Source organism: Pogoniulus pusillus, chromosome 5 (assembly GCF_015220805.1).
Source record: "Pogoniulus pusillus isolate bPogPus1 chromosome 5, bPogPus1.pri, whole genome shotgun sequence".
Classification (NCBI taxonomy): domain Eukaryota; kingdom Metazoa; phylum Chordata; class Aves; order Piciformes; family Lybiidae; genus Pogoniulus; species Pogoniulus pusillus.
In genome coordinates, this window is record NC_087268.1 from 26,607,416 (window position 1) to 26,631,501 (window position 24,086).

The 24,086-nt window shown below is 43.0% G+C and overlaps 1 protein-coding gene across 4 annotated transcripts in view; it reads left to right on the top strand.

Annotated features, from left to right (window-relative positions):
- Positions 1-24,086, top strand: part of MAP4K4 (mitogen-activated protein kinase kinase kinase kinase 4) — a 176,042-nt gene that overhangs the window by 86,029 nt on the left and 65,927 nt on the right. The window lies entirely within an intron of this gene.

Sequence of the window (24,086 nt, forward strand, 5' to 3'; positions counted from 1 at the left end):
TAAACAAATTAAGAAAAGACTTAAGAAGGTTGCTGGATCTTCAAAAATCTTCACTTCTACAGTACTAAAGCAAGTACTGTAAGATTTGAAGATCTGTAAGTCTTCCCTACAGAATGGTGCATATGTAGGTCCTATTTTCACTTTCTGAGTGTGAAGCTAGAGTGCATATAGGGTGAAAAAAATGTCACTGGAGTGTAGACAAATGAAAACAAAAACCCAGCAGTCCTCATCAATTGAAAGCTCTTCTATTGGAAGAGCCCAATGACCGTGAAAGGAAAACAATAAGAACTATCAGTGTAGAAACACTGTAAAAATTGTTTTAAGAAAGTACAAATGTAGGATGGACCTCAGGCTGTGTGTGTATTGTTGGGTCAAGCATTATTTGAGAGATTCCTGTAGTCTGTCTTTAATCTTTTTATTGCAGAGCCTCTTCCTATTGGGGCATTGTTTTGAAGAAGGCAACATTCGGTCTGTGTTGACCCCTTCCACTCACTGACCATACTGTCAAGTTTCTGTGAGCTCTTTGCTGTGTACTGGCATGCAGCACTGTAGGATACCAAGTGAGCTGTGACTGATGCTATCAGATGCAACACAAGTATGCTGTAAGATTTGGCAGTCACAGTTTAGTTAGAAGAATCCATTTTCTTGTGAAGCAAATAACATTTAAAACCTTAGTAAAGTATAATTGGCAAGTCTGCCTGTATCTAAGCTGCTAACTTGCATTACACCCTAGACAGACGGCTTGACTTTGTTTTTTGGAGGCTTTCCTTGCAGCTGCTTGGTTGTTTCCAGTGTCACTTCTGTGTTACCCTTCCAGCGGCTTTCTCTTTGAAAGGTTCAGTAAGTGATTTCGAGGGAAAAACACAATTGCTTCTTTTCTGTTTGTTATAACCCCTGATGCTGCTGCTTCTTCCTCCTACGTCTTCCCACACACACTCTTGGCATCGCTTGGGAAAGTTTTCGGCATGCCTTTTTAATAGCAGCATTTCTCAGCTCTTGTGCCCAGTGTTTCATGACTTGTCCTGTCTAGTCTGTAAAATTATGCTAAGTAAACAACTGGATGCTGTATCCTGCTGATTTATGGAAGTATCTGGATTGCTCTTAGTGGTTGCCTGTCTTGCCCTTTCTGTACGTGCTCTGCAGAAAAATGAGCAACCCCAACCCAAAACTTTCAGGCTTGCAGAGAAATGTGGCACATCTGCTGTACCTAGACAGGAAAGGTTACTTGAATTATTCATTTCCACCTTCCTGACTGCTGACTCCTTTTTTCTGTTGCAGTAGGCAAGTCACTTTGATTCTTCTGAACCTGTGTATTATGGCCTATGTGATGTTATAAACTGTGATCATGTGGGTGATTTGTCCATTGTTCCAAAAGTGATCTGAAGAAAAGATGTGTGCATGTTCCCACACAGAAAGCAGGCAAAATAAGGAGGAAACAAACAACAACAAAAGACCACTATAAGTTTGCCCTAACTTTTATGGATGTGTTTCCCCTCCCCTATGAAAACCCAAAGAGAGTCCATGGATTTGTACTTGTTTGGAGGGGAAAAAAATTAGAAGCTGATGCCTCACTCTAGAAGATGGGGAAATGCAGATCCTTATAGGACTGTACAATAGAACTGGGTCAAGCCAGTCTAGAGAAGCTGAATATGGGCTGGCTTCTTAATATGGAGACATGAATGCCCTGCTTTACCTGGCTTCACCTGTCTTAGTGTTGCAAAGCTTCCTGATGTACTTATATACCAATCCATTTGTTATAGTGAAATTAGCCAACGCAAACCTGAAACCAGTGGAGTTACCAAAAGCCTTTGCCGTGACCCTTCCTCTTGATATGAATTGGGGAAAGTAAATTGTGGACCTAAAGATCCAGGTTGTTCCCATGAGGAGTGCTGGTACCCTACTTGCTTGTCCCTGAAGTATGAGGTTGCTTGTGGCTAGTCTGTACAAAATTTTGTGATCTTTGGTTGAATGGATACCTGGCAAAGCAAAGAATAGTTCTGTGAAAAAGGAATAGGGAAAGTATTTACAGTGTGAACAGCCTTGCTGTCCAGTCTCTCCTGAAGCTGCTTAATCTCTGATCTCTTCCAAAATTTACTGGTTTTGTTGTTGTTGTTTGTTTGTGTTAAGAAAAGGGCAGGAGAGGGGGAAAAAAAGGCTCCTGAGACCTTTATATTACAGTTCAAAGGAAAGCAGGGCTGATCAGAGTGGTCTCGTGAGCTTTAACATCTGGTCTAGAAGGTCAAAAAGAGCTGCAATAGTCTTGGAGCCAGTGGGGCAGCCTTTTTCAACTGCAGAGTGTCTGTGTAATTGTTTCCCTCCTTAATTTGAGATACTCTATCTACTTTTGCTGCATGCCTTCAAACAGCAACTTGACACATTTCTTCCACCTGCTTTACCGCAGCTCTGATGCTGAGAGGCTCAACTCTGCAGTACTGAGCAGGGTTTGCAGTGCTAGCTGATGTAGGATTGGGCTCTGCTGCATTGCCTGTCTGCTCCACACTTCATTTTACTGTGAGGTCCCTTTTCAAGCTGGGCAGAGGTGATTCCGTATGTCTTCAGGGTGAGAGCTGTGTGTAGGGCATTTTTTGGAGGGAAGGCTGACAGTGTTAGACATGTCACCCTGTCCTTTGGGTGGCAGAGCAGTGCTTAGCCTGCCAGCTCATAGTCCTACCAGAGCAAAGTGACATTGAACTCTGGTGAGCCTTTTGTCCTTACAGTCATAGCAGAAGCAGAGACTTTATCTCCCTGCCAGGCAAATACATCCAACACCTGACTTGAGTCAGATTTGTGATTTTTGCACGTGTTCCAAGAAACTTTCCTGGAGCAGTGCTGGCATCTGTTTGGATAAAGGGCAAAATTCCGCTCTCTTTGTCTGAATCCTGGGGTCGTTAGCAAGACTGTCAGTCTGGAGAAGATGTCAGGTTTGGTGTGGCTGCAAGAGGGAGGTTGAATAGGGAGTTCCACCTGCAGTTTAAGGTTAGGGCAGAAAGCCTTGGCTATTGTCAAGCAGCATGAGAAGTGATGTGCAACATGGATTGACTGAAAGGAGGACTAGGGCTCTACATTGCTGTGTCCCAGCAAAGAGCAATTTCACACTGATAGTGTGTGGTTGGGGGAAAAACTGCGATGGGTATAGGAAAAAAAAGAGATACAAGCCTTCATGCATGTTTGCTGCTTTGTCTGCTTTTTCAGCGTATGATTTCTTCATAGTACGAGATACCTACCTGAACGGATGACTGTTTGCATGCACAACCTGTTGTCAGTTGTCCTTCTGGGTATCCTGCTCTCTATTTTAACATGCTTGTTTTGGAACCTGACTGTTTCGAGGCTGGAAGTAACATTTTCTTTTTGTGCCATGAAGATCTTTGAGGCCACCGTTTTTGCCTTACCAGCGTCTTTGATCTGTCAACAGCAAAAGACCTTTAACTGTGAAGGCTTCGTGGTGCACAGTTATTAGTATCCTGTTGCAGGGCTTTCAGCTAAGGCCAGGAGCTGAATTGGTACTTGAAATTGATCCTAGATCTCTGTGTTAAGAAAGTGCAAAGAGCTGTGTTGCTGCCTCCTTCTCCTCATCTGTGTATTTATGCTGGGTGTGATGTGCAAGGGTTTTGTCTTGTCTTAGAAAATGCTTTGCCAGTGCACTGTAAATTGTAATGTAGTTTAGATAACACAAGGTGAATTTATGGTCACATGAAGGGAACTTTGCTGTGGTTTGAAGTGTAGAATAACCTCCCAGGTTTTAGGGAGGCAGCTTTCAAATCTTACCTGCTGTGCTGCAAGAGAACTGGTTAACATTCTGTAGCACAAGAGATGATGCTCAGCTGTGGCACAGAGATGTGTTACTGCTCGTCAGTATGTGGGAGCAGGTTTAGTACTGGAGCATAATGGCGACTGGAAGGGCGTGTAGGCTACAGCTGGCTTCCATTGGCGGAAGCTCAGGATTGCGTATTAAGAAGATTTCTCAGCAAGTTTTGATCTCTTTGGACAAGTCTGGACGTTTTCATTAAAATTTCTTTCCTTTAGTACAATGATGTGAGTGCACTGACACACTCAGAAGGAAGGGATAAGTCATCTAGGTGAGCTGCTGTAGTTACCACTGTTGTAATGAGTAGGAGAGGTGCTTGAATTCCAGCTTTTAGGCACTGCTAGTCAGTCCAAGTGGGCAGTACTCATGCCTTCAGTCCTTAAGCTTGTTACCTGCAGTCATCTGAAGATCTGCTGTTAACACTGATGAGGAAATCACTGATGATGACGTGATTTCATATGTATATAAGTGAATGCTAGCATCTATGTATGTTAGGGAAACGTGGATCCTGAGACTAGTAGTGGTGAAGGCTCAGGTGTGTGCATACTTTGACAACTGTGATATTTAACTCACTGGTCATACCTGTGCTGACATGAATTTGGGTAATGATAGCGTGCACGAGTTCTAATGATGGAGCTTTCCTTCCAGGCTGAGGGCAGTGTTCGTGAAGGTGGCCTTGACAGAGGAACTTGACTACTGCCTTCTGAGGGCTGAGCTCTGCTCAGGCATTCTGAGGAGAAGCCAGTTCTGATGGCAAACAGAAATGTTTTGTTTGCAGATCATAGCAAAAAGCATAGGGCTACATTTTTGCATCATTTCTGTCAGATGCACAGCACAGCTCAATTTGGCCTTGGTGAACCAGACGTATTGTTCACTCAAGGAAAACAAGGTAACCCTGTCAGCCCAGTGTTAAAAGCACACGTGCTTTTGCCAGTTTAAAGCCAGTGAAGATTATGTCAGAACATTGTGTTTTCATTTTAGTGAGTACCTAGACTGAACCCTGGGTTTGTGTGTTCATCCTGCCTGAACAAGCAAGCAAAAGATCCCAGGTTCAGTATAAGCTGTTGTGCTTCAGAGGTGTTTAAAGTGTTAAAATCTGACTAGGGCATTAGGATCAAAGACTCTGTTTATGTTAAAGGGGATATGTCTGCTTGAAAAATGTTAATCTTTCTTGACTATATTTAACTGTAGTTTTGTAAACTGCACCTGCCCGTGGGCTCCTCCTGTTTTTGCTCTGACATTCAATATTTTCATCTTAACTTTGTAAGGAAATGAGGCTTCTCTGTGATAGTGCCTGTGTCCTGTCGTCTTTTCCACCAATTACCTTTTGGATCTGCTGGCCAACTTTGACCAAGTTTAATAAGGAAGGGAAATTCCAAAGGGTACAAAGTCCCAACAAGTCATGTGAAAACTGGCAGGCTGTGTGGAGAAGGGAGAGGCTGAAATTTATAGCCTCTGCTTTGAGAATGGTGAGCAGACCTTCGCCATTGTGCACTATTGGTCAGCTGGCCTCTGTTTTGCAGTAAATCATGAGAGGGAAGTATATGTTTTTCATATATATATATACACTTCTTTAAAAAAATTAAAAGTTTTTTTCCAGTGAGTGCTGCAGCTATAGGAATGTGTGCACGGTGGCACAGGCAAAATACTTTAAAACATTTTAAAATCTCCCTTTAGGGTTTTTTTTTCATTTATGGGCTCACAAATGCTACTGTACATTTGAAATTTTCCAGGATGATCTCTTTCTCTTTATTTTTCTTAATATGTGGAGGTCTCTTCCAACCTGGTTGATTCTATGATTCTATGTATATGTATAGAGAGATATAAAATAGCAATTTTGTTCTCCAACACTTAACAAGACAAAAATATTTGTTCTAAGTCACTCCACAGTACTCTTTTTGCAAGACAAGTTTGAGTGATTGTGTAGGGAGTCCTTGGCTAAAATACAGTTTTAAAGCTCAGCTCCTAAATCTAGAGATTATGGGAGTGAGTGCTAATCCTCAAGGGCCTAGAAACTCACTGTACTCTAAACTAACTTGTAACCACAGTGAACGCTCCCCTTGTGCCCACCAAGAAGGTGTTCTTCTCCCTTCTGTGCACAGACTCTTAAATATGCAGTCAGAAACATATGTCTAAGCTGAGTGTTAAAAGAGCTTTGAAGATGTTGTGCAAGCTAGTTCAGAGTAGGAGAAGGTGCTGTTTTTCTCCTGAACCCAGAAGCATCTCAAGTCTTTTCCAACAACTGGCCTGTGGCATTCCTGTAGATAGATTTAATGACAAAGGACTGAAAGCCCATTGAGGGTGCTTTGTGTGTATCCTCTCTAAGAGAGAACATTTTCTACAGTAAAAGTGCAAAGTTGGTGTCATTAAATTACAAAGTTTGGTGCTTCACAGTAAGCACACAGTTTGATTTTGCTTTCCTGTCCTTGTGTGTCTCTTAGTAAACCTTTGCTTCCTGCACCATTAGACTGGTGGGAGCATGGCCAAGGAGGTCTCTCTTGTTCTGGTGGTTGTTTTGATTTTTTTTTTTTTTTTTTGCATGTTAGACTCTATTCCTCGAATGTTTTGATCTGAAAGGTATGTCTGTGTGTCTGTGAGAAGTGAGCAAGCTAGCAGGTGAAGTACTACTGATCTGGTGTGGGGAGCAAGCCACATTCATGTTGTTTTTTACTTCATGTCTACCAGGTAAAACAGTAGTTTCTTTAAGCCAGTGCATCACTGGTGCAGAAGCCGTAGGGAGAGTTCAGCAGCCTGTTCTCTTTTGCACCTACTTGTACAGCATGATGGCGGCCTTCACAAGTGTCTGTCTCTCATAGTAGAGGGGTCAGCTCCAGAAATGATCTGTTAGGGTTTTTTTTGCATGTCAGTTGGTGTACAAGATGCTTCTGTGGTGTTTGTTAGAGCAGGCGGGTTTTACACTGTAGTTCCTTCTTCCTGAACTGAATTTTTGGACTGGGAAGAGCTAGGTGGAAATCCTGGTGTAAATACACCAACCCTTGGACCTTCAGATAATTGTTACCAGCCTGGTGAAACACCTTGGCTCTGCATGTGAGAACAAGAAAGGAGAGTCTCCACGATTCCTGGAAAGTAATTCTTTCAAGGAATGTTTTACCAAATTGAAATGTAGCTAGGCAAACAGACCATATGCAGAAAGGAGAGCAAGCATCCCTCCCTGTGGATGGCTGCTGGCTGCTTGACTCCTCTTATGCTAACCTGTTCTGGACAGGGCTGCAGGCAGCCAGGCAGCCATGAATCACTGCTGTGGAAACAGTGATGGAAAGGAAGCACCATTAAGGAGGGCTTAATTTTTGCATTGCATATTTTACCTCAGTGGCCTTTCCTCTAGAATTTACAGGTGTTTGTTCTCTCTGAGTCTGTGAGTCAAACCTGTTTTTATAAATGAGTTGGTAATTTTTCACTCTGATTTTTTCTTCTTTGCTTTTCTTGCTATGCCCTGTTGCTGCACTTTGTTTAAAGGCAAGGCCTTGAGACAATTTTAAAACGATAGAATTACACTGATTTATAGATCAAAGCAGGCTGTGTTGTCAAAAAAGTCTCCACTCAAATTTGAGTCCCAGAGTGTGAGACTGATTCCTATTTCAGAACTGTTGCTACTCCTCAATTCTGGTTAAAAGAGTTTGGGAAATCTATCTAACCTAGTCTGTTGCTACTCCTCAATTCTGGTTAAAAGAGTTTGAGAAATCTACCTAACCTAGTCTGTTGCTACTCCTCAATTCTGGTTAAAAGAGTTTGAGAAATCTACCTAACCTAGTCTGTTGCTACTCCTCAATTCTGGTTAAAAGAGTTTGAGAAATCTACCTAACCTAGTCTGTTGCTACTCCTCAATTCTGGTTAAAAGAGTTTGAGAAATCTACCTAACCTAGTCTGTTGCTACTCCTCAATTCTGGTTAAAAGAGTTTGAGAAATCTACCTAACCTAGTCTGTTGCTACTCCTCAATTCTGGTTAAAAGAGTTTGAGAAATCTACCTAACCTAGTCTATTGCTACTGCTCAATTCTGGTTAAAAGAGTTTGAGAAATCTACCTAACCTAGTCTCTGTTTCCAGCAAATTGTTAAGAATTTGCACTGTTCTTGTAAAAAACGAATGGGTCAGCATGTAAATGCAAACTCATTCCCTTTTTCATGCCTACAAACACAGACAAACTAATGGGAATATAAATTCAGGAAAAGCTTTTGCCCACTGACAGGACAGAAAGGAGATGATATCCTGTGGTGACAGCAGTGCTTCCTCCTTGCATAGGTGCCTGTGAGTTTTCCCTGTTTTCTATTTACTTCTCCCTTGATAAATGGTTTTACAGTACTGCAAAGCCAGTTCAATGTCCATCTGCTCCTGCACTCCATTGTCAAATAAATGTTTATTTGTTTATTTTTAAAACACATATTAGCTCTCTGTTATTTTCGCCCAGCCGAAGCTGGCTGAGGGGTGGCTGGCAGAGTTCAGGCAGGACAGGGAGTGGGAGAGGCTGGCAGCTGGCCTGCAGCTGCAGCATCTCCTCAGGGTTACAGCCTGGGGACCCACAGTCTCTCAGCCATCCCTTTGCAGTGTGAACTTGGGAGGAAAGCTGGATGCAGGACCTTTCCAATAGTCTAGCCCAACTTCCTCAGCAACCTGTGCCAGTGGCTGAGGGACTGTTTGTAGTTTTCCACACCTGCAGATTTAGGAGTAAAGAATGGAGTACAAAGATCATCTGCAGGGATTCCCCCACCCTCTGATTCTTTCCACTGTGCAAGCAAGCTATTTTTAATCTGTCTGCTTGCTTCAGAAATTACTTAATTTCCTGCTTTGGACTATTTCCATACCATTTATTGTCATTTGGAATTCCAATGTTCAGGATAGTGTTGGAGCAAGGAATTTCTGGGTGACAACAATGGTGGAGCCAGAAGCTCGTGCTGAAGATGTGTGATGCCAGCAGCCACTGATCTGATGACCCATGGAAAACTGGCTTAAGATAACCACATTTTGGAGCATGCCTCATATTTGCAGGCAAAGAACTTCGTTAATCCTGAGTTTAATGGCGCTTTGGTTAGCAAATGGCTAAAGAAAACAACCCTTTAGTAGGCTAATCTAGGTAACCAAAGTAGATCTACCTCTGAAAGACATCTGTTGCTTTAAGTGAAGTCTGGAATCAAAAAGCCCAGCCTGCCTTTGTTATATGTGCTTGTGTGGTACCATTGCTAATTCACTGAGTATCACTCTTTTCACTCTTTCTTCTTTCATATATTAGTGAGAAATAAAATGGTCTTAAGAGATACAAGTTGTTAGAGCAGACTTTACTGCAGGAAACAATGCTTATTTTAATGTTATATATGCTGCATTTACTAATTTTTCTACTTCAAGATATAACAAATACATGGCTAGTTCTATAATAGGCAAATTTCTAACAGCTGGTTGATAAAAAAAGAAGAGTGCAACTCTGGGTTTGAGCAGAGTGTTGTACTTCCATAGGATAGACTTTCTGACGCAGCATCCCTGAGGCAGCGCTGGATCTAGAGGTGAATGAAGACTGAAAACAGAAATTTTTCTTAGGGCAAAAAAAAAGAGATACTTCTACTGGTCTTATCTGCAGTTGATAATGCATGGGATGAATATAGCTATGTAAACTCAAGTATTCAGGACCTCTGTCTTCAGTGGACAGCAGAGATTGTGCCTATTGCTATGGCACGATACCGACCAAAAAGTTGAATTTCAGTGTTTGAGTTTCAAAAAAAAACCCCAACCCACACATTTGAGTATCAAGCCTACGTTCTCGTGAATTTTCAATTTTTATTTATTTTCTCTTTCTGAGTCTTAGTTAAGAACCACTCACAATGGGTTGATGCCTGGTTTGGATTAAGGGTCTCATCTATGGTTTTTCACAGATTTTTCTCATAATCATCGGCCTTTGGAAGACAGATAACTACTTAAGTATGGATAAAGAGTTGCAAAGACTCTGCTTAGCATGGCTCCACAAGCTGTTATGTGCTCCTTGAGACATGACCATCTTAACTCGGTGTGGCTCATGGACAGTGATTTACATAGGTTTGCCTGCATTTTTCCTCCTAGTTGCGCTCAAATACAGTACTTGTGTGAGTGCTGAATTTTTGGCCACCAGGAGTGAGAAAACTGCTTGCCTTCTGTAGGTCAAGAGCCAGAAGGTTCTTCTGATATGTGGTAGACAGCTACAGAACAGAGACCTTTGAGTTATTCAAGTAGGATCTTACAGGTGTTCAGTGCTTTTTTGCATCTTCCATTTAGAGGACTTGTTTCACAGTTGATTTTTTTTCCACTCTTAACTTTCACTTTTAATCATACTTATATGACAAATGGTAAAACAGGGCCTCACCTGGCCTTCCAGGGTGAATAGTGTTGATAGGCAGCTAACATCAGCTGAAGACTTTTGTGACATCCTGCACTTCCTCACAGGGAAGTGGCTGGGATGTGCAGGCTTTCAGCGTGTGCAGGCATGTGCCTGCTCTCTAGGCAGTGCTGTGATGAGAACCGGTGTCTGAAACTGGTTTGTGACTATTGCATGGTTGTGCACACTCTGGCTCTTGGAGAGAAATGTTGACTCATAGACCTAGGGCATGAGGGAATAAGGGCTGTGTTATGTGAAAGACAACCTTATCTGGATGTCTTGTGAGGTGATGCTAAGAGACTGGGGCTCCTTAGCCTGCAAGAGAGAAGACTGAGAGGGAGTCTTAAATATCTATAAATAACTAAAGAATGGGGGTCATGAGGATGGGACTGGGCTCTTCTGAGTAGTGGCCAGTGACAGGAGAAGAGGCCAAAGGTACAAACTGGAACACAGGAGATTTCACTTGAACTTAAGGAGAAACTGTTGTACTTTGAGGGTAACAGAGCACTGAAACAGGCTGCCCAGAGAGGTTGTGAAGCTTCCTTTTCTGGAGACATTAAAGCCTCACCTGGACATGTTCCTATACAACCTGATCTAGGTGTATCAGTGTTAGTAGGGGGGTTGGACTAGATGATCCCTTCCAACTCCCTACTATTGCATGATTCTATTAAGAGGGTTGCCAATGAGTTGGAGAGCTGCCCTAAGCCAAGCTCACTTTCACGTCTATAGGTCTTGAGAAGCAGCAATGTCCTTTTCTCCACTATGGCCTGCCTTTATATGTAGCAGCACACATGCACCGCCGTCATCCCTTGTGCTTTGGGTCAGCAGCTCCGCATTAGCCCAGGGAGAATTGTGAGTGACTCCAGTTTCTCTCTGTGGTGTGAGAAAGCTGGAGCACATAATGGCTGTGATTCAAAGACAAATGCTAGCTCTTTGCTACTGATCACTTTCGCAAAAACCTCTAGATGCTCAAAGACTACAGATGGAGCTGATTCGGGGAGAGTAGTGTTTTGTTTTGCTGGGGTTTTTTTGTGTGTGTATTTTTTCCTGTTTTTTTTTTTTTTTTTGGGTTTGTTTTTGTGTTTGGTTGGTTTTTTTTTTTTTAATTTTTAATAAAAAAAAGTACTTACAACCTTAGAACTTAATTTTATAATTATTACTATGTTTTGCTACCTTTGTAGTAGCCTCATGCTCTTCCTTTTCTCATTCTGCATGTCCTGTCCCTTGCTTTTGAATTTATGCCGGCCAGACTACAGCTGAAGGCTTTATCTAGTCGAGCATCATGTGTTGCCAGTTTTCTAATTTAACCAGCGTTTTCTCCGAGGCTTTCCTTTTGACTGTGCTTTGGGATTTCTCCATGTGCCCACTGGATGGATGAAGCAGGAAACTACAGAAAAAGAGACTCCAGCCGTGAGGGGCTTTGTTCAGATGCTGTAATCTGGCAGAAGCTGACCTCCACAACACATGGTCTTTCACTTAACTGCCTCTCTCCAGCTATTGGAGAAGTCCAGTTTTCTGTGTATGATTTCTGTTGCTTCCATGCTTCCATTTCCAAACTGGCTGATGATTCCTTGCCTTAGTGGTGAAGCTGGAGCTGGCAGGGTTTCTGTGGCCCGTCTCTTTGTGTATGGCTTCATTGTCACACAGCTTTGCTCTGAGCAAATCCAGTGCCTTTAAAACATACCCTCCTGAATTTTGAAGCTCTTCAAACAATACAGATTTCCTCCTTTGGATGTAAAGCCCCAGCTTTGACTGGGCTAATTGTTCTTTGTTTACTTTCAAGGCACTGTGATTAAGAGCAGACTGTCACTTTGTCAAGTTATAGCATATAGTAAAAAAAGGTATAATATCTATTGGGGTGAATACCCTGGGAACAGAATTACAGGCCTGCTTATGAATCCTCTTCCCTTGAAACCCTCTGGTAATAGTATTTCTTATGGGAAAAATCCCTTAGAAAACAGCCATTAATTTATCAGGACAAGAGAGGCCTTCTCTTTCGGCTTTTTGTTTTTCTTAAATGTACTTCTGAATTTATCCTTAAGGAAGTTGCTGCTCCAGGCACTGGAGTGAGTGCAGCTCCCATGCAGACACTGGCTGGTGGGTGTGGCTGGGCATACTTGGTCCATGTTTGACACAGGAGATGTAGTGGCTGCTGCAGGCTGGGGAAACCAAAATGATGCTCTTTCTGAGGGATGTCAGATTATTGCAGTATAGGAGGGTTTTTGTAAAGCATGCTATGCCTGCATTTATTTCTCTCGCAGGTTACCGAGTGTCATGTTCTAACAGTGATTTGTGGTACAGGAGCTCAACCGTGTGAACTGCCTGAGAAAAGAGGCCCCAGAGCAGCTCCCGTCAGGCTCACAACACACTTGCATCCCCTTTCTGATGCCTTTTGCTTTGAACACCTGTGATGCCCAGTGAGTGGAATCAACAAAGAATTGATCCCCTCACCACAAACCTGGAGGAGCGATATTACTATTGACCACCCTAAGTAGGTCTGCAACCTGGATGGTGAAGCAAGTTGTGCTTCTACCTTTTCCCTGCCTGATGCAGGGTTTTTTTCTTTCTCAGTGAGGTGGCCTGGCCTCTCAGGTTTCTTTTACAGACACTGTGGTTGATTTAGATTCACAGATTACATCGGGGTGGAAGGAACCCTCAAAGGTCATTTTGTCCAACCCTCTGCAGTGAGCATGGATACCTCTAACTAGATCAGACTGCCCAGAGCCACATCAAGCCTGATCTTGAAGGTCTCCCGGGACTGGGCCTCAACCACATACCGGGGCAACCTGTTCCAGTATTTTATCATTCTCATTGTAAACAACTTTTTCCTTATGTTCAACCTAAATCTACACTGCTCCAGTTTAAAACCATTGCACCTCATCCCATCACTACAAGCCCTTCTAAAGGATCCTCCCCCAGACTGCCTGTAGCTCCCCATTAGATACTGAAATGTAATTTTAAGGTCTTCCCTTTAGGCCTGTTAGGGGAGAGTTCTGGATCGAGTAAACTGCACTTTCTTATCAGCATCAGCATCCCTTGTTCTGTGTAGGCTGCTTTCTGCCTACTGTACATATGCAGTTTTAAGCAGCTAATGATTCATTGTTTCTGCCTCTGTAGCCCTGAGGGTGCCCTCTGCTTAGCTGGGGTGCAGTTGTGAAACGCAGTGCAAGGCAGCAGGGAGCCTCTGCTTTGCAGCATGGAGGCAGTGTGGGGGCAAAGAGCAGCCAAGACTCACTGGGAGTTCCTGTCAGGAATTAGACTTCTTTCCCGAAACTCCTGCCAGTGCTGTCAAGGTTTCAGCTCAACAGTGAGACACTTGTCCTGGGATCTGAGCTGTTTGTTTTTAAATGGGAGAGTGAGATGCCATAGTGGCTCTGATTTTTGAGGTGAAATGCCATTTAATAAATACAAGCCTGTACACAGTCCAACAGCAGAACCAAACATGCAATGCAGTATTAGGAGCATTTAGATTTTCTCCAGTCCTGTTTTCTTGGTTGTTAATTGTGGTCCGTTTGTCACCTGCCTGGCTAAGGGTAAATGCGGCTGGGGTATAGTATTTTCTGCAAGTATTTGGTGGTTTTAGTTATCCTGATGGAGGCAGAAGGGCTTTTCTTCTCTGGCAGGTAAATAATTAGCAGGATGTTGGCAGCTTCCTTGCTCAGAGAGCTGGGGGGAGGCAGGGGGAGAGGGGACTGTGATGCCCTATCTGATAGATGGACACAAGCATCTTTTGAGTCTGTTCATTGTTAATTCACTCCTGCAGCACCACTCAGCTGTGAGGTTTCCAGGCGTGCTTGGCAGTGCTGACAACAAAAACATCTGGTCCAAGAATATAGTTCCCTTCTGCTGGCAGCTGCATGAAAATGATTTTGTACATAGTGGCATAATGCCAAGTGCACTTACTTGTACACTAAAGTGCACAGCCTTTATAGAGCTTTGGCAATGCAGGGCCGTTTTAAATGCTGTGCATAAGTCAGCATTAATCTACTAAAGAAAATAAAAACCTCAGCAGCTGACTGTATAAAGAGCACACTTATCACACGTGCCCAGACATGGCTGTACATTTGTACCTGTCTAACAGCTGTTCCTATAATTCAAAAGAAAAGCCTTTTGGTTGCAACTCTTGATTGTCATCTGTCCTCTGAAAAGGTTTGGCACTAGCATGATGAGAAACTTGCCCCTTGCAGACATCCTTGAATTTCTCTCCCCAACAGCCACATTTATCTGTTACTGATAGTTTATCTGTCTCCTCTCTTACTTTAGGAAGGACCTAGTGTGTGCTGAAGATGTTAGCTGTGAATCAAGTAGTTTGTATGTCTGCTGGTAAACTGTAATTTGAATGATTGGACCTGATAATTACAGAGTCATCATCATCATCATCTTGTCAGTCAGTTGTAAATCATTCTGTAATGGATTTCCTTTAAAAAAAAAAGAGTTGTATTTCTGAGCACAAGTGTAATTTAGAGGTAAAATGTAATAACCACATTCCTTCCAGATTTGTGAACTCTTTGGGTTGTAAGTGTGGGTCTTGTTCTTACATGAACAAGCAATTTGAAGAGAAACCTTTGGTCCAGCAAAGCTACTCTCAGCCTGTGTATTTCTAGTTATTTATCTTTTGTTTATTCCCACAGAGTAGCTGAGTTTAGTGATGCTTATTCAGCCTGAAAGCTGCTCTTGGACTGTAGGTTTCAGGAATGCTGCAGAAGAGTGTGGAAGATCAGAAACCCAGGTCTGGCATCAGTCACGAGCCTGGGTTTGCCCTTTGCAAAAGGAACTAGTTCCTTCCCAGGAAAAGCAAGTGGTTTGAGTGCTTCAACAGGGTATTTCTCTGGGTTTGTAGGGCTGACTGACCTGATATTAATCCTCTTCTTTGTTGCTGCTGGGAAGAGCAGTTCCCACCGAAATGAAGAGAGAAGGAAGAGAAGGCAGAGATGGTAGCAAAGAGAAAAGAAGCAAGTTTTCTTTTTCTAGCTTTCACAGCAGTCATTGCTTTTAGTGTCAGTGAAAGAAAGTGAAGGTATTTTCTGGGACATTTTTAGAAGTCAAAATAGAGTTTGACAAGCCTGTAAGGCTTGGTCAGGCTTGCTCCTTAGCCCAACCCCTCACGGTCTGTGCAGACAGTATATATTCAGCCTGTTTCTCAAACACACTGCAGTGGGCTGGTGTCTGGTGAGAGCAGTGAGCCTTTGAACTTCTTGGGTCCTCCCTGTTCACACATTGTGTTTTTCCTTTGCGGCACTTTCTCTGCACAAGGCAAGGAAGAAGGCTGTGGATTACTGACAGAAGCTGAGTGGTGACTAATACTGGACCAGAGGAGCTAAAGTGTTTAACCTTTAGGCAAAGATTACCTGAAATTAAAACTTGTAAGGACTTGTGCAGTCACACTGTGTCATTCAATCGTGTTTGTAAGACACATGTACAGATCAGATGATTCCTTTTATTCCTAGGTAATTTACATATTTTGGCTGCTTCACAAAAGAAACTTTGTGTTGAATAAGTCAGATCATGATCTCACACTAGTCCTTGCTGACAAGGAGTTTTTGGGGGCTGTAGCATAGCCCAAAATGTGAAGTTTTCCTTTTGTGGGTGTAAATCAGAGTGCAGGTTACTGGCAGCATGTACAACGGCCATTAAACATGGATATAAGCTCCTAAGACAATTTATTACCTTCAGTGTTTGGGCATGTGATCACTGTCTGTTAGATGTCATTTGATTTGGCAGGTATCCCTCTGTCTGAGTTACACCACTCTGGAAAAGAAGCGTTAGATCTCTCTCTGTACAGCAAATGGGCTAAATGAAGTTTGTTACTTTGTGGAAGTGAATTGGTGGACTGCAAAGGAAATGCAGGGATTTTGTTTTCAAGGCTTTTCTTAGTGCTCGTTTTCTGACAAAGTGCAGTCTTTGTTAGCGTTGCAGACAAAGTTTTAAATATTTGGAAAGAAAAACTGCAGCTCTAGCAGCATTTTAATGAGGAGGGTTTGCTTAATTAAAGCCTAGAAGACTTAGGGAATGTGGACAGCTGAGGGATTAGCAATGTGTTATAAAGTTTTTCTTCTGACTACCAGTTGATTCGGTCTCAGAAGCCAAAGCTGGTAATGCACTTGCAGTCTTACAGAGGTGGTTTATTTGCCTTAGCCATTGATGCTGTCAGTGACCAAAGCCTGGATCCATCTTGTCTAATTTTAGGTACGTAGTTGTTGTGCTGAAGCCTGGAGCATAGCTGCTCTGGGTGCCTGCAATTTAGCATGGAGGGAGAAAGGTTCCTGTGAGGACACAGCTCTGTTCACCTGAAATGAGATTCATTCCATAGGAGGGCTGAAGGTCACCACTGGAACTCTCTCTGGGAAGTGTGAGGTACTTGCTTCATGGAGGCCAGCTGCTTGCTGTTGGCAGTTGTGGTGGTGCTTGTTCAGACTCATCCATATTTTTTATAAGTTTCAAATTTATTTTTTCACATTGAATTGATTTTTGAGTACTATTGCTAGTCTGCTCCCTCAGCTACATAAATCTGTGTGTTTGCTCTTGGCCTAAATTATATTACATACTGAGCAGTGCCAAGCCCTCCATCACTGTTGGGCAAAAAAATTGTGGTGTGTGAATCTATTGTCAGCTTCTTCTTCAGACTCATCTCTGTTTAATAAAAGTTCCTGTGTATCATAGCTGTGAAGAAACACCAAAGTGGAAATACTTTTCCTTCCTCTCCTTCGTTCTATTCCTGTTTGTGTGTGTGTGGTTACAGCTTTTGGGTTTGTGATTGTGAGTTGTTGGGGAATTTTGTTTGTGTTTAGCATTTGGGTTTAATTCAGTGTACAAGAAAGAGGGGTTGTACATGAATCCTTTTGCCCTGTTCATCTACAGGACTTGTTGGTTAGTGTATGTATACTAAACGAATCTGTTTGTAAATGAATCAGTGTCTTCATATAATTAGAGGTTTTCATGCTGTATGTACTAGAAGAACGTTCATGTTATGCCTGAACTGCCATTTTAAGTGCATTTTACATTCCCAGCTTGAATTTTGCTAATACAGCTTCTGTGGGGCATTTGGTACATAGGACATCCACTTCCAGTCATTTCAGTCTTTCTTTTCTCTTCTCTCTGAGATGTTTGCCTTCTTCCCCACACCTCTCAGAGTGAAAGTTTAGTTTTAAATGAAATCTTTCGTTTCTGGTTGAATCTGTCCATCTGCATAAAACCTGCAGGTCTTGGGAGACTTCTCCACCTCCCAGGTCCAAGCTGTGGCTCTGCAGTGTCTGGACTGCGTGTGCAGGGAAGAACCCACGTGCTGATTTCCTTTGAGAAGGAGATCTGCCCTCCAAGTGGGACGGTGGAAGCTTCACATTGCCTGGGGAGAGCAGAGGCCAAGTAGTAGGCAAACACCTCCGCTGGCTCTGTTGCCCCCGGACATGCTGCTTTCCTTGGCATGAAATGCATAACGAGGCTGGAAGTAGAAAAGCTGTGCAATTTTGGCGTTGTGCGTAAGCCTGTTTTCTCTCCAGCATCTGTCTCCTCTTACTGCATGAACCTGGTGCTTTGCAGAGGACACCGTTTTAATTTCTTTGTTTCACACAGGTGTACTTTTCCTATCTGCTAGCGAGGGCTTGTTCTGATGAGAAAAAACCCATGAAACTGGAAGTAGAACTATATAGCAATAGACATTTTTTTGTGTGAATAACAGTAATGGAGTAGGGTACTAATCCTTCTCTCTTTTATGAGAGCTCTGAATCTGTCAGGTACAAGGCAAATTTGTTGCATAACTTGTAAATAATTTAGGCTTGATGAGGATGGGCAATTGAATTGTATAGCTGGGATAAGCATACAATCTGGGCAGGGAAGTATCTTCAGTAATCACGGTCCGGACTGAGGGACAAGCCTTAAAGATGATTTGAAGGGATTTTCCTGCAGGATGTTTCTCTTGGTTGCTTGCAGAAGGCCCCTGGCATCCTGGGGTTTTACTGGGGGAGGTCAGGAGCAGTGCAGTCTCTGTGCCTTCAACGGCTCATTCAGCGATTAGCAAAGGCACCAAGGGGCACATCAGGCAAGAAAGAAAATACTGTAGTCGAAGTGATTGGCAGAGGAGGTGGTTTGGAGGGAGACAACAGACAAGTATTGTCTTCACGTGGGTTTTGGCTCCTTCCTGCCTGCACGTGGTTCTGTCCCCTGTGCCTGCACAATGCTGCTACACAGGCTCCTTCAGGCAGTGCTGGGACCCTGCTTAAGAGCTAGCCCACCCTCATGCCTTTTTGTCCACTTAATTGCTGCTTTATGGGGGCAGCCTCAGCGATGGCACTCTCGCCAACAGTTTGGCTCAATTTCTGTCATTTTCAGACCGTGCCTTCAGCGTGCAGTAGAGGAGGGTGTTGTGCCAAGGGGAAACAAAGCAGCCCCTGTGTTGCATGTGTTGGGAAGTGTGTTTCTAACCTGCTTGATGAAATCTGGCCACTGAAGGTAACCAAACTTGTTCATAAGAACAGCACTGTTCTGGCAGCCAGTTCTAACAAAACGAAGACTTTTTTGACCTTTGAAAAAGCATCACAGCCACTTCTGCAATCGCTCTGCATGAGCAGTGTTGCCAATTTGCTGCTTCTGGCAGCGTGGCTTTGTGCCAACGGCAGAGTGGCTTAGAGGCTGATGGGCAGCTCAGTGACAAGATGGGCTCTGGAAAGCACTTCAGATGTGTTTTCTCTGCATGGGCTGCATGTTTAGACAAAGGCTAAAGTCTGAGAGGTACCCTCACAGCAGTGGTGGGGCAGTGCTCACCACCCATGCCACTGCTTGCTGGATGCCTGCTGCTTCTTCACTGTCACTGGACATGGCATGGCAGATGCATTTTTTTAAGGATGAACAGTCTGGAGACCTTGGAATCAGTGTGGGCTTGGGAAGGAGTTGAAGGACGGTACAGAGAAATGAATATGCTGATGCCCAAGGTGGTAAAAGTCTGTGGGTAAGGGGTCTGTGAAAGGAGAGACCTTGCATTTGAAGCGATGCAGGCACAGTGAATGCTGAAAGTGAGAAGGTAATAGAAGAGAGAGGCAAAAGGGAAATAAACTTGCATAACATCTTTAGCTTGAGGGTAACAAAAACTTAAAGGCTCTGTAAAAGACTCCTAAGAAAGATGGGATAGTAATAAGAAAGTTGGAGGCTCTTGTATGTTAAAATTTAGGAATAGCTCTATATGGACTTGTTAAATATTTACTACACATCTTGATTGAAGTCTTTTGTCTAAAATGGTTTAGACTTTCCCTCCCGAGAAGTCTGTGCTTGGTGTTTTCTTTTAAGACCTATTTTATGTCAAATTCCCAATTCCAACACTCCATTGTGGTGTTGAAGAGGATCAGGTTTCTCCACATTGTGCTCTCTGTACTGCAAGCTGCTCTGCTTTACATGAACTTCCTACCTTGGCAGGCACTGGCAGGGACTTGCCCGGCACTAGAAGTCTTATTGCTCTTGTGGTTAGGTTCCTCCCAAAGTTACAATCTCCTTTCCTGCTTGGAGCCAGCACCACAGCTCGCAGTTCAAATACCAAGCTGTGTGCAGCACTGCCCCAACTCTTCTTGCCAAAACATCTCCCTCATGTGTGAGAACTTTATTAACAAGTTTATGTATTATGGATTCCAGCACCAGAAGAGGTCACCTCTTGTGCTAGGCACTCTTCAGACTTCTCCTGTCCTGGACAGATTCTCTTCTGAATGGATGTTGGCCAGGTCTGAGGTGCAGGGAGAAGGAAGAAGGTGATACACAAACAAAACAGTGGTTTGCAAAAGTTGGTGTCTTGATTTCTCAGTTTATCCAGGAAGATTTTTTTTTAAAGGACCTTTTATTTTTTCCTAGTACGGAGAGCAAAAATGAAAAGTGAGAGGAACTGGAAAGGAAAATAAACTGAGTTTCTTGTGGTTGTCTTGATTTTTTTCAACTTGCGTGTTGATGGTGAAAGAAAGGCCAAGTCATCAGCATTTTGGTGTCACTGAGTGGAAGCTACTTTTCTCTCCACTGCTTTGGGTCTCTGTGGGTTAGCAATCCATTTCCTCATACCAGCAATGAGCTGAGGCTGCTGCCTGCCCCTCCACACACATCTCAGCTCTCTTGTGGTTTAAAGATTCCCAAATCCCACAGACCACCACTGGAGCTCGTGATCCTTACTCTGAAACCCCAGGTGAAGCATTGCCCAGACAGTGCAGCTCCATGGGTACAGGCAGGCAGAGGTTTGTGAACAGCATCGGGGAAGCAAAGGGACAGGGACTTGGAGGCTTCGCTTTCCCCACCCGCCTTTGCCTGCGTGTTCAGCTTTCTGCTGTTGGCGAATGCTGTTAGTTCATGAAACGCTTGTGGGTTAAATGACTGTCTGCCATTTATGTAGTGAGAGCTGACATTCGTTACTGTTTCATTTCTTGTATCAAAAAGGAAGGTTACTGAAAGGATCGATTTGTATTTCTCTGCAAACCAATTTGAGGCAGAATATCAATCATCTGGTGGGATAGGTAAATGAACTTTTGTCTTCACAGAACACTGTCTTGAATGATTCTTGTTTGGCTGTGTTTTCTCATTCGTGTTTTCCCTTGTACTAAGGTAAATTAAATCTTCTGAAATTGCCCCGAATTTCTACTCTCTGAGGTGTACTATGCCTGGAGAAGGCAGAGAATTAACAGCTGTCAAAGAACAGTGTTTGGGCAGCTCTTCTACTTGGAGGAGTCTGGATAGAAAGTCACCACTTACATACCTTGGGAGACTTCCTTGCTACACCTTTCGGTGTTCCTTTATTGTTTGTTCATTGAGGGATTTAAAAATTCTGCTCCTGGAATTATTTCACCGTGGAGCTTGAGAAACGGCACTGTTCTCTCCTTACCCAAGTGTGTTTCTCAGAGACAGATTCTTGTATTACAAGTCTCCTACCAGTTGCAGTGCTGGGCTAGGTCACAGATGTTTTGCTTGGTCTCCCAAAGCACCTAGGCAGTGGTGCATAGGGAAGTATATAAAAACAGGGCAGGCACAAAATATTTTTTCTTTTCCTTCAGTTATGCCCTCCCTGCTTCTGACACTGCTAGAGCTGTAGTTCCCTTCTCCCTCCCTACCACAGTGTCTGGCAAAGTGCTTCTGAATTCATAATCTTCTAAGAATTTGTATAAATAAGCAAAATTTTCTTGCAGTGGTGATGTGGGGGGGGATACCTTTGGAAAAAAAAGTGCTGAAATAGCATAATCAATCTATTCCTTAACATGAATCTGCTCAAATAGCTTTCATTTGACTGGGAGTTAGTCCAATGGCAGCAGTGGTCAGGTACTTATTCAGATACTTAAAGAATTACCGTTTGGTAAGTGGCGATGTAATGAGAATAACAAGTCACAGTTTCGCTGCCTGCATGCAAAAAGACAAAAAGCTGATTTTTCTAGCGTGCAGTGATGCATGGAAGAGCCAGCAGTGCTGAGATTTTATGCTACAGCCATTAGCAAGCCGATCAGGTGCCACTAGGTGGCAACACACCTTGTGCTGTTTTTCAGTGTACTAAGTCAAGTGGTTAGAAATTATCTTAGTGCACATAGGTGGATTTCTGTGCGGGTGTCATGCGTTTTAATCTTGTGGGCAAAGTAATTCTGATAAAACAACACTGCAGTTAGAAATCCCCAGAGGTGTTGACATGTCCATTCAATCTCTGAAGGGAAACACATGGGAAGGGAGAGGAAAGCCTCTTCAAGCTTGATTTGGCCACATGAATTTTGCCAAAGTATAGCTTACTGCAAAAAATTACTGTTAATCAGATGTGCCATCACAATCAGGCAGCAAATGCAGAAGTATAAAACACTTACACCAGCCCTGTCACAGGCCAGACAAAGAAGGTTTCAGTGGGAGTTTGTATCCACAGATAATAGCTTAAAGTGGTAATTGATGCCAGCTGCATAAAATCACTAGGAAGGGCTCACCAGCTGCCTCTCTCGTTCAAGTAAAAGGATGTACATTTTGTGTTACTTCACGAGAATGACAGTATCTTGCTTAATTCAGTTTCAGTTTTCCCCTTTTGTGATCCTGATGTCTGTGCAAACAGAGGAACTGATGGTGGTGCAGCATGTGTGTTGGGATGAGGTGAGAGACCTCTCAGCCCTGAGGCAATCTCACATGTTCATATCCCGAGATGGCCACCAAAACCACCTCCCTCTTCACAGGGGCATCCCTGGTGCAGGCTGCAGCCTGTGCTCCCTGCAGCACGTGTGTCTGTAAAGAGGCCTGTGCGGAAACAGTCTTATCCGGTGAGATATTTGGGTGGGATTCATCTCACCCTGATGTGAGACATCTGCAAGGCTGGTGTCTGGATCTTGGCTAATGACCTCATCCTCCTTTTGTAGTTAGTCGGGAGAAGTAAACACTGGCAGAGTGCAACATTGTTTGGACTCTTTCAGATGTCCACATTGGGGATGAAATGAGTAGTGCCCTGGGAGGAAAAAAAAGTGTTCCTTGATACGGAATAGTACAATTTTTGTCTGGCCACCTGTATTTATTTATTTATTTTAAAAGCTAATTACTTTTTGTTAGCCTTACACCAATTGCTATACCACAGTGGTACTGCAGCCTTCTCTGTGCCGATTAATCCTCATGATAGTTTCTGTTGCCATAAAATCTTCAGGACTGAGTACCAGGGAGTTGATCGATCTGCACTAAGTAGGTGGAGTCCTCCAAAGCCAGGCAAGAATTACTGAATCCATTTATTTTTGCAGGTTGGAATTTGATTTGGATTGAACTGTAGATGAGATGCTATTTGTATTGTGGACAAATGCTCAATGACAGCTGAAACAGGACTTGAGAACGGGACATACTTGGGGTTGCTGCAAGCCATTGAGCAGGTGCTTTGACAGGGCCACAAAGAAAACCTGAAAGAGCCTGCAGTCTGTCTCTGTGCGCCTTTTGTTGTTGTTGTTTCTTCTTTGGAGTTATGGGGCATGGAGATATTTTAAAAAGTGGTTTTATTTTTCAGAAATAGATCCCATCTGAGCATTGTAATTTTGTCTGTTGTTGCAGTAGATAAACATGAACAACCTTTAGGACATCCTGCCCATTGTATTATAAAAGCTATTGTGTTCATGTGCTGAGGATAGGAAGTAATTTTTGTATAGAAAGTCATATGAAATAGCAGATTAATCCAATTATACATATTAAGCTATCAGCAATTAAGTTCTAAACCATTAAGTTTAACAAAGCTCCTAGTAACAGGGTTTTTTTTTCCTAAATTCAGTGTTCTGTGTGGTAGTTTCTTGTATAAGCATGCGTTTTCCCTCTTTTATTTCACGCAGCCTAAGTTAAAAATCACCCGAACGCAAGGACAATAGAAGCAGTTGAGGAAGCACTGAGTTAGTTTTGGCTCAAAAAGCTGTTCTGATAACTCTCTCTCCCAGAGCTACTGCTCACTGGCAATGTTGGTTTTCGAGCTTATTTTACTGTTTTGTTCAGTTTTGCAGAAATGCACAGTACCTTTCTTTAAAGATGTGTCATGGGAAAAAGTAAGAATAGTTTATCCCTGGTGCATTTTGGGAGTTCTCTCATAATAATTGGAGTAAGCACTTCATGCCACAGTTAGTGTATTTGAAATGCTTGTTTGCTCTGTAGCACAGGGTGGTTCCCTTTGCTAAAGCCACGCATAGCAGTGTGCACAAACAGTTAATGTGTGCTTAATATTAACATCTGTGTGTGTTGTGAATAGGATATTTGATTGCTAGCGTCGTACAAATTGCAAGGAAGTTTAAGGCTTAAAATTTTATCATGTAATCAGCTTTGACATTACAGGATAATCAAAATACGTGCTACCATTTCCATCAGACAACCACCCAAGGGAACAGAGGTTTTGGTTTCTTCCTGAAATCAATTTAGGAGAGACAAATTCCCCCATTTTTATTCACTCCACTGTTTTATAGCCTTGGATATCCAGGCTAGAAAATTGTGATGTGA